At 40.1% G+C, this 10,866-nt stretch overlaps 1 long non-coding RNA gene across 1 annotated transcript; it reads left to right on the forward strand.

Moving 5' to 3' along the window:
• The first annotated feature begins 2,193 nt into the window (after window positions 1–2,193).
• On the forward strand, window positions 2,194–8,662 carry LOC130470258 (uncharacterized). The gene is made up of 7 exons (XR_008930242.1): window positions 2,194–2,994; window positions 3,507–3,570; window positions 6,673–6,845; window positions 6,924–7,437; window positions 7,519–7,668; window positions 7,741–8,079; window positions 8,184–8,662. It is a non-coding gene; the product is annotated as an uncharacterized lncRNA (long non-coding RNA).
• Window positions 8,663–10,866: the final 2,204 nt, after the last annotated feature.

A 10,866-nucleotide genomic window follows, 5' to 3' on the forward strand; every position in this document is an offset into this window, starting at 1 on the left:
AACCTCACGCATCGCACGCCCATGGGCCACACGCACACAGCCATCGCTGGCCATGTGCGCGCAGCCCATGCGCTGCCTTACATCGCTGCTGCTCACCATCGCAAGGCTTCACGCATGGTGCTCGCTGCGCGCGCCAGCGCTCGACGCACGAGCATGCTGCCGCAGCCCATCGCTGGGCGCAGCGCTCGTCGCACGTCGCAACACGCACCCGCACGCCATCGCTGGGCGCAGCGCTCGTCGCACGTCGCAACACGCACCCGCACGCCATCGCTGGGCGCAGCGCTCGTCGCACGCACAACAAGCACTCGCACGCCCATCGCTGGGCGCAGCGCTCGTCGTACGCACAACAGTGCTCGCTGCGCGCGAGCGATTGATGCTTGGCGCAGCACTCGTGGCACGCGCGAGGCTCCGCACGCGTGCGCGAGGCAGTGCGCGCTGTGGCGCAGCTCGCTTGCTGCCCACACGCGACTGCTCGTGCCTTGCCCTCGCCCTCGCCCATTCGCCCATCGCACACAACCCACGACACAAGGCAGGGCTGCTGCCTTGTGCTCGTGCACCATGGCCTTGCTCATTGCTTTCGTGCCGCATGGGCGACGAGCTCCCTTGCTCGTCGTCACATGCCCGCACTATACAACACCCCTTAAGGGTAACACGTAGCGTCCATTGCTTTGTGCGTGCAAGTTATATGAGCGAATCGCATAAAAATTTAAAATTTATATTCAAAATTAATGACAAATTAATAAATAATATTAATTTCATAATTTTAGGGCGAAAAATCGAAAATTTATTATTCAATTGATTTCCGATTAACATGGATTCAAGTCTAGGTCATAAAAATTTAAAATTTAACATAAATTTACAATTTTTATGGTGGTTTTTAATCATAGGTATCTAATTAAATTATAATTAATTATGAAAATCAAATTAATTCTAAATTATTCTAATTTTCAACAAATTAATCATAATTACAAATTAGATTGCATAATTAACAAGGCTAGGCATTCAAACTTGTTAAACATATACAGTAGGTCAATCAAAAATTCAAGATTTATCAACAAGAATCGCAAATATTTAATTTAACATCTTAAATTTACGAAATTATGCATTCGAAAAACTAAAACCTCCGAAAAGTCATAGTTAGGCTTCGAATTTGAGAATTCTGGGTTCGGCCGAAAAATACTAATTTTGTCAAAATTTTAGAATGCCTTTTACATGCGGAATTGACACAAAAATCACTCAATTTGGATGAGTAACGAAGAAACTGTCGAAAAACTGCGTACGTATAATTAAATAAACGCAATTTGCAATTAATTAACAATTACGAAAATTAATCACCCCTTTTAATTCTTGCAAATTTGTAATATTTAACCATGTTCATGAAATTTAGATTATGAAAATAATAAGAGGCTCGTGATACCACTGTGAGGTTATGATACATATGACAATTCATAAATCATGCGGAAAAACCATAAAGCCATGAAAACATATTATTTACACATAATCATTTAGCATAGTTTAGATGCATACTCTTTGTTGCGTGCCCTCCCTAGCTGCGCCCGAACCGAACAAGAACAAGTCTTTAGGACTCCAAGTGTCGTCCCTCCGTAGATAGTCCACAGCACGTCCGGATCCGCCTTAAGATTGACCAACTAGAATCGCCCTTAAGGTTCTACTTATTTTCGGCTAAATGGGCAAGAGTTATGGCTGATTTTGTGCTTAAAAATCCTAGCTTTGAATACTTGAAAACTTATATATAAACAATGACCCTAGGCCCTTATTTATAGAGGTATGGAAAGAGAATTGGAATCCTATTAGGATACTAATTTATTTAATTAGAATCCTGCTAGGACTTTATTTAAATAAACTTTATCTTATAGGTTTAGGATTTAATCTTTTATTGAATCCCGATAGCTTTAGGATTCGCACACGAGCATCGCACGAGCACCGTACACCCGCGCAGGCCTTGCGGCCCACGCTGAGCGCACAGCGCTCGGCCCATTACAATATATATATATATATATATATATATATATATATATATATATATATATATATATATATATATATATATATATATATATATATATATATATATATATATATATATATATATATATATATATATATATATATATATAATCCCCCGTAATTTTATATATTTTATTAATATATTTTAATTTATAGTTAATTATATTTAAATAAGAATTTACGAATTTTAGAAATAAAAATGTAATTAACAGATATTTATTTTTATACGTTTTAAATATTTCAACGATTTATGAAATTAAAATACTTTTAGAATTTTATGTTGAAAATAATTTGAATTACGAAAACACGTTCGAAATTGGAAAAGAAACCTAATCGGTTTTGGGATTCAAATTCTAAAACTAAATTCCTATTCCTAGCCCAATTGGGTGAAGCCCAATCGGGTGAAGCCCAAAATAATAAACCCAAAACTCTCTCCCTTCCTCTTCTTCAATTTTACATAAAAACAACAACTCTCTCTCCTTCAACCATCCACGTGAACCAGCAAGCACCCAAACCCTCTTTGTTGCTTCAGCGCCGTCGTCAACCACCATCGCCAGACCGCCGTCTGCACCACCCTCGCCGTCGGCGTCTCCTCCTTCGTCCGGTAATCCTCCCTCCTCTCTTATCTCTTTCGTTCTCCTCCGTTCTCCTTCTCCTCTCACGTTTTCCTTTTCTTGATTGGTTTTCCTTTCCTTCCTCTCCTCCTTAATGCGTGGTTTTGTGCAGCAACCACCACCCACCTGCGAAACCGACCGCGACGGCCACCGGTTCCTTTGTCGCCGCCGACCAACCAGCACCAACTTCGCAATCCTTCCACACGCAAACAGTCCTCCCTTTGGCTTGCTTCTTGCTCACGGCACCACCACCAGCGACCCGAGCAACCCTCGCTGCCACCATTGACAGCCGCCACCGCCGCTGCCGCGTCATCTCCGACCGCCGTCCAACCACTCTTCATTCTCTCTTTTGGTTAATTCTTAACCCTTAAAACTAATTATGTTTTAATTACGTTTTAATGATTTAATTTATGTTTCTTGAATTAAATTTATGGTTTATGATTAAGTTATGAATTTTCAGATTATGTATTTTGCTGAATTAATAATTTAAATTTCAGATTATATGATCGAATTAAAATAAGAATTTTAATTATTTAAAGCATGAATTTCAAGGTTTTTATAGTTTTGAAACCATGGTAGGATGATTATAAGTTATTAAAGTTATTATTGTTATGATTTCAAACATGTTAATTATGTTTTGGAGTAGTTTGAAATTAGTTATATTGCTGGAAATTTAAAGTATGATGCTTTGAAAAGTTATCAACGAATTTCAATAATTAATTGAATAATTATGATGCTAGGAAATCAAATGTTCATGTTTTATTGTTAGGGAATGTTCTAAATATGTTTAAGATGTATTTAGAATGCTTTGTTATTGTTGTGAGTGATTAGAAATTGATTGGGAATATTTGTTGGTTGTTTTAGGCGGAGAATTCTCTTTAGGCGACTTTTGAAAGTGTTAAAGTGACCTATTAGCTGTTTACACAAGGTACGTACATACCTGTGTGCTTGGAATGTGTGTTATCTGTTGAAACCAAGTTGAAATTTGTTGATGGACGTGATTATGTTAGAGTTTCATGTTCAATATGGTTGGATGGACATGTTGAACATATATATTTCGTTATGAGGATTATAACATGTTAGTAGATGATTGATGCAAACATGTTTGATTGGGAACACTAGATTACTTTATATATATTGATTCAGATCGATTGATTGTTGTTCCCTTTTAGCTTTTCACTACTTTATGAGGGCCGAGGACCTTGTTTAGTAAGTTGAAACCTTATACCCATATAGAGGGGTTGATCAGTATTAAAGGAAAGGTTGGATTTAATCGGAATGAGTCTTGTTTGATACCTTTGTGATCACTTACTTAATTCCAAGATAAAAACAATTGTGAATAAATGTGGATTGTATGCCTTATGTGATTGTTGAGTCATAACAGGGTTTCAATTTGTAAATCATGTAACGTGAAACTGAGTAGCAATAGCTTTAGACTGTGCACGTCTAAAGTGACGGACAAACAGGAGTTGGGGTTCATGGTGGTAGCCCATGGCCTTTATCTCGGACCGGATTGATCACCGTGTCCTATTTTTATTCAAACGTTCCTCGATATCGCAAGTCACTGAGGTTACAGAGTCGCGCCCGTACCTCGTCTTCCTTAGTGAAGCTTCTAGCTAGAAAACTCGGTCCATTGCCTATTTCAATTAAAATAATATTATTGCTATAAAAGTCTAGTCCAGTCTAGCCTAGTCTAGCCAAGTGTGGTCGTCAAATTATCATGTTTTGTCTGCCCTTACTTATGTCTAGTATCATGTTAGGATTGTTATTGTTTTAGTATGTAGTACTCAGCTTTGCTGATTACGTGCTTTGTTTGTGTGTTTGATCATGGCTATGCCTTATTGATCCTGTGATGACCCATCTTTGGTGAGCAGTCTCTAAGGATCAATAAGCGTTGCCCATCTACAAGTTTGAAGATGATGCATCATTGGGATCGGGATTAGAGAGCTTGTATTTAGATTTGTTTTGCTAAGTGATTGGGTTTGTTAATTTGGACTTGAAATTTGTCGTACTATTTGTATTTCCTTATTTCCGTTAATTGTTTTTTTTGGACTTAATATGTAATCGATTATTTATGAACCTAAAAGTTAGTTTTATGTTTTCCGCTGCAAAATTCTGAATAAGCCGTTACATTTTCACACGGGCGATAATGCCTTGATAATTCTCTACGTTTTATGTTAAAAAGTTATTTTAGAAAAGAGAGAATTGTCGGGGTGTTACACACACACACACACACACACACACACACACATATATATATATATATATATATATATATATACACATATTTATACATATTTATATATATATACATATTTACACTCAAATGAGAAGGGAGCTTAAATGAGAAGAATGAGAAGCGATCTTGTGCGTTCGCTAAGATCAGATCTAACGACTCCTGCCGCGTTTTAGTAATGGCATAATTGTAAATATTAAAAAAATAACACTTGTTTTCTCTCTCCTGAATGCCGCCTTTTCTCTCTCCTCGCAAGTTTTCTCTTCGTATTCTCTCTCCTCCATTTCCGTTCGCTCCTCACCGTCGTCGTCTCCTCAGGCACCGCCACCATCCACCGCTCTGCCACCATCCACCGCGCCTCCACCATCTCCACCCTTCCATCTCCGACCGCCACCATATCTACGGATTTTCCTTTCGTGAGTTTTTTTTTATGGTTTTATTAAATTTTAGGGTTGTAGTTCCTGTCGAAAATTGCTGCAATTGAGTAGGTTGTTGATAATTCTTTCCTGTGATTTTGTGTTGATGATTACAGATATTTTGTTAAAATCTGAAATACTTAGGTATTTGATTAAACGTAAAATTCTAATGATATAATTTAACTAGAATCCTAATGGATTTAGTTATTGGAATCCTAGTAGAATTCTAACTCCGTTATTCCACCCTATAAATATGCGGTTCATGATCACAATTTTATAATGCAATTTAATAAGTATTCACATACATTAAGTTCAAGAGAGAATTTAATAATTTGCCTAAAATTAATAATAATCTTTCCGAGTGCACATAAAAACTTAGATAATATTCTAGTTAATTGAATCTGAGGCGGATCTGAACGTGTTGTGGACTATCTATGGAGGGGCGGCATTTGGAGTCCTAAACTTAATCTTGTTCGGTTCGGGAGCAGCTAGGGAAGGCACGCATCACATTGTTTGTATCCTAATTATGCTAATTGACTATGTGGCAATTAATTTGGAATCCTGGCTTTATGGTTTTTCCGCATGAAATATATTGTTTATATTTGTTTAGGGAGCTACAATTCTATGTTTCGAAATTCAAAATACAAAGAAATCATCCTTGTATTTTTCGAATATGTAGGATGATTTCTTTGTATTTTGAATTGTTTTGCATGTATGAAACATAGAATTGTAGCTCCCTTGGGTAGATATGATGATGGGCTCTTGATTCTGCATATATATTCGAAAAATGTTGACTTTCTGACCACTTTTGGGGGGGCGTCACTAATACCTACGGGATTGGTATGTTTGAAATGTTGATGGCATACTTGTATCTTGAAATGTGGATAGTAGTAGGTGTTAGGCCTATTGAACTTTGTATTGGAAATTGTTTGGTAGCCATCTTTAACTTGAATTGTTTGGAGCTTGTGGGGCTTTTAGAACTTTAACCTTTGAAATTTGTACCTTGGATTTTGTATCTGTAATTGTAGATGCCTTGCTTGGCATAACCTACCTCGGTTGAAGAGTATAGGAAATTTGTATTTTGCATGCAAGCCCTGAGTGGTTGTTTCTTGTAAGTAGACCTTAAGGGGTCTTTGTAGGGAATGACAGGTTTGGATAGCCTAATCATTGATGTAGATTTTAACAATTGCTTTGGCGTGGATAGCCTAGGCGTTGGTGTAGACTCTGAGTAGTCTTTTAGAACAATGGTCCTTAGCTAAGTTTGTACCTCCACTGGGGATGTTAGGCTTGAAATAGGTTGAGCTAGTATAAGATATCGCCCAGGATTGATTTTGACTTTGCATTTTGAATCTTTAGTATGCCTTTTTGTCGTACACAGAGGAAGATCATTGAAAGCTCAACTAGTCGGGTTGTTGAGGAGGATGCCTCCAATGTAGAGGTAGGCGAGCTGGAGGACATGTAGATCGAGGTTGTTGTCTCTCTTAATAGGGTTGGAGAGACATGTTGTTCAACCGGATGCATCACTTGTCCCATATACCGCTCATGGGCGTGGTATGAAAATATTTGTACTCTGTCTGACCTTTGCTTTTGGATCATGCTTATTTGTACTGATTTATTTGTTTGACGTAGACCGACGTCAAGGCGCGACTACATGATATTCTAGAGTGTTGGTGGGACACCACTTGTACATTCCACATGTACTGGGGGAGATCACGATCACTCCCTTTGACTTTTCTATGATCACATGACTCCTTTTTTCTGAGAGGTAAGTCCAGCATGGTAGTGGTCCGAGTTGGGGCAGTGACGATGCTCAGGCTTTGATTGGGCCCTTTGCGAAACGATTACGACCTAACGAGGATTCTTTCCCGTTGATGAAAATATTGCCTGGTGTTGGGCTACCAGGTGCTACAGCGAAGCAAAGGGTTTGGTTGTTCTTGCTCGTACTTGTCTTCCGGATGATTATTCCCGCCAGCAGTAGTCATGTGCTGGCACGCTACTTAGATCATTTGAGGGATTTGGGATCTGTCTCGAGGCTTAGCTGGGGTAGCTTGGCATAAATCCACCTTCTGTACGAGATGAAGAACGCCTCGATGACTGCTTTGGTGGACTCTGCTGGCTGGCTGCCTTATGGAGAGTGTTGGAGGTACTTATGACTCCTTTTGACTTTGAATTTTGTATTTTTATTTTGATTCGTAAGGCTGACTTGTCCTCTACTTTTTGACAGATCTGGACGTATGAGCATTTCCCTGGCTTGGCGCCTGCTCTCCCTCATGGTGCGGCTTACCTGTTTGCTGCCTCGTGGACTGGAGCAGAGCGCACTAGCATTTCTATGCATACGTTCCGCAAGGCTTTGTGGATTACCTGTGTTAGGGAGGTATGGTTTTTAGAGAATCCCTGAACTTCTTATTGCTTTTTATATGCAGACTAAGCTTGCTTCCCTTTGTAGGTTGTATTTAGCCCTTTCGATGGGAGCCCATGCCAGATTCGGCAGCTCGGGCCCGCTTCCTGACTGAGCGGAGGGTGATGATCCTGGGGGTCTATCTCCCCATGTGGTTTCTGGGTGGGCGAGTTGTTCGCCAGCATAGCTCTGTTGTTCCGCTAGTTCCCCTTGATCCTCTTGGGTCTATAATGCTGAGTACCTCAAATACGGAGAAGGATTATGTGAAATCTTTACACCAAGGTGGTGTCGATTCGCTCTGTCTCCCTTGTGAGGATTTCGTAGTAGGGAACCCTTTATAAGGATTTCCTCCCGAGGCTTGCTCCAGCTGTTTGTTTTGTGTCACCGGTAGGCTAGAAACTTGAATTTTGAATGTTTCATCTTGTATATTTGTACCTACCTAGATTGAATTGCTCATTTTGTATGGCGTTACCCTGTTTATCTGTTTGTAGGTTGAGGAGGCTGGCCCTGACGATATCTCTTATGATGACAGAGTACTATGCTTTGTGGATGATGAGGGGATGTAGGTAGAGGTTCTGATTCCCGCAGCACCTCCTTCAGACTGGATGGCTGCCAACGCCATTTCTGAGCGTTTTGTAGCTGTGAGCATTTTTTGGTCTTTGAAATTGTCTTATCTTGTTGTCTGTAACTTAGAAACTTATCTTTGAATTGTATATGAAGCCCCTGGAGGAAATAATGCCCTTGGTCCAAGTATGCATTCAATGCTAAGTCTAATAAATGCGGTTCAGTATTGATTAAACAAGTTAATAATTCAGTGAGATCAAGTGAGTTGTATGCCTAGCTAGAGGTCGCTTCAGTTCAAGTGGAATTAATAATATTAATCCACAGCTTACTCTTGACTGAAACCGTAGGGTCACACAAATATTACGTGAATGGATCAAGTATTTAAGTGAATATATTATTCATTAAATACTCTATTTATGAGCATTTGGAAATGACGGATCTCGGTTCCAGTGGGAGCTGAAATCGTCAAAAGGGAAAATATAGAATGCTCCGGAAATGATGATATTGCCGGAAACGGAAATATGGATCATGACGGAAATATAAATATTATCCAAGTCGTAGATGTTGTCGGAAACGGAAACACGGTATGTATCGGAAAATATTATCGGAAATAGATATATTGCCGGAATCTGAAATATTATCGGAAACGGAAATATTACCGGCATCGGAAATATTGTCGGAATGGGAAATAAATTCCGGAATCGGAAATATTAAATATTTGTTCGAATCGGAAATAAATTCCGGAATCGGAAATATTAAATATTTGTTCAAATCGGAAATGAATTTCGAAATCGGAAAAGAAATCAGAAGCGCTACGTGCGTACGAACGAGCTTGCAAGACGCAAGGCCCAGCGCCCAGCAAGCCCCCACGCGGAAGCAGCACGGCAAAGGGGCCGAGCAGCAGCAGCGCCCAAACGAGATGGGCGGTCGTGTGCTTGCTGCCAGCACCCAGTGCTCTTGGGCCAAGCGAGCAGCAGCGCCTACTCGTGGGCTTGCGAGCTGCGGGGTGCGGGGTTGTGCGTGCTACACGACCAAGCCTTGGCCGGCTAGGATTACTTGTTTGTCAAGTAATCGCGTTTTCCTAATTCTACTCAATTTGGATGATTTAGTTAAATCTGAAATACTTAGGTATTTGATTAAACCTAAAATTCTAATGATATTATTTAACTAGAATCCTAATGGATTTAGTTATTCGATTCCTAATAGAATTCAAACTCCGTTATTTCCACCCTATAAATATGTGGTTCATGATCACAATTTATAATGCAATTCAATATACTATTCTACATTATTAGATTCAAGAGAGAATTTAATACTTGCCTAATATTATAATAAGTTTCCCGAGTGCACATAAAACCTTAGATAATATTCTTGTTAATTGAATCTGAGGCGGATCCGAACGTGTTGTGGACTTCCTACGGAGGGGCGACATTTGGAGTCATGTACTTGTTCTTGTTCGGTTCGGGAGCAGGTAGGGAAGGCACGCATCACATTGTATGTATCCTAATTATGCTAATTGACTATGTGGAAATTAATTTGGGTTCCTGGCTTTATGGTTTTTCCGTATGAATTATATTGTTTATATTATTCATAACCTAACAGCCCCCTCGCCAAAGGGTGCACCGTTGGATGGTGGTGATTGACTCCTTGAAGAAGCAATGCGTCAAGCAGACTAAGATGCTTTCTTCTCGTGACCGTACTGTATATAAGTTGTTATTTCTGTTATGTTGTATCTTGAATTTTGTATAAAAGGTTTTGATATTTGGACTTTGAATTTTGTATAGGAGCATAGGCGGCCTCGTGGAGGGTCTGAGCAGAGGACTCAACATGCTATTGAGCATACAGAGCAGACCAAGCTGAACCTGTATCTTAGCCTCGACACTATTATGGTGGTAGAGTCTCGGAGGCGTTCGGATGTTGGTAGCCAGAGGCATATTCCTTCTACTTTTACCCAGCCTGACAGGCATTCATTTGCTGATGGAGATTTTGGCGGTCATACGCCTTGGATGCCCTCTTGTGGTGCCTACGGAGGGATGAGTAGTTCACATTCATGGGGTCCCCTTTATGGCATGCCACCCTGGGCTCAGTTCCAAGAGATGGAGAGGGTGCGTCTGTTTGAGGAGATGGATAGGCGGCGTTAGTTTGCTGAGGCCCAACAGCCTACCATTTCTATTCCCGTCAGCAGAGACCTCGGCAGTTTCCTACCAGTCCTTTGTGTTCTATGCCTCATAGCGGCATGTATGATTATCTGTCCCAGACGCCTGGTACTATTAGGTTATCGGAGCATGAGCCTGCTCTCCCGGGGACAGAGCTTGTTCGGGACTTGGAGCAATATATCAGCTGGAACAGAGGCAAGGATAAGGCCCCTGTTGATACTTACTCTGCATGGCAACGAGGTCTAACTTTGTCGGGATGGCTATTTTTATGGGTTGTTTGCATTGGATATTCGTATTTTGTATTTTCTAGATATTTGGATTTGCTTGGTTTGTATTTTAGATAATCAGAATTTTGGATTTCATATATTTTATGTCTTTGGAAAATTTTGGATAGTTTGCTGTGTGTTTTTATATTAGTTTGCAGGATTTGCATTGAACAGGTATGCGTTTTGTG

The sequence above is a fragment of the Spinacia oleracea genome, chromosome 3 (assembly GCF_020520425.1).
Source record: "Spinacia oleracea cultivar Varoflay chromosome 3, BTI_SOV_V1, whole genome shotgun sequence".
Lineage (NCBI taxonomy): Eukaryota > Viridiplantae > Streptophyta > Magnoliopsida > Caryophyllales > Amaranthaceae > Spinacia > Spinacia oleracea.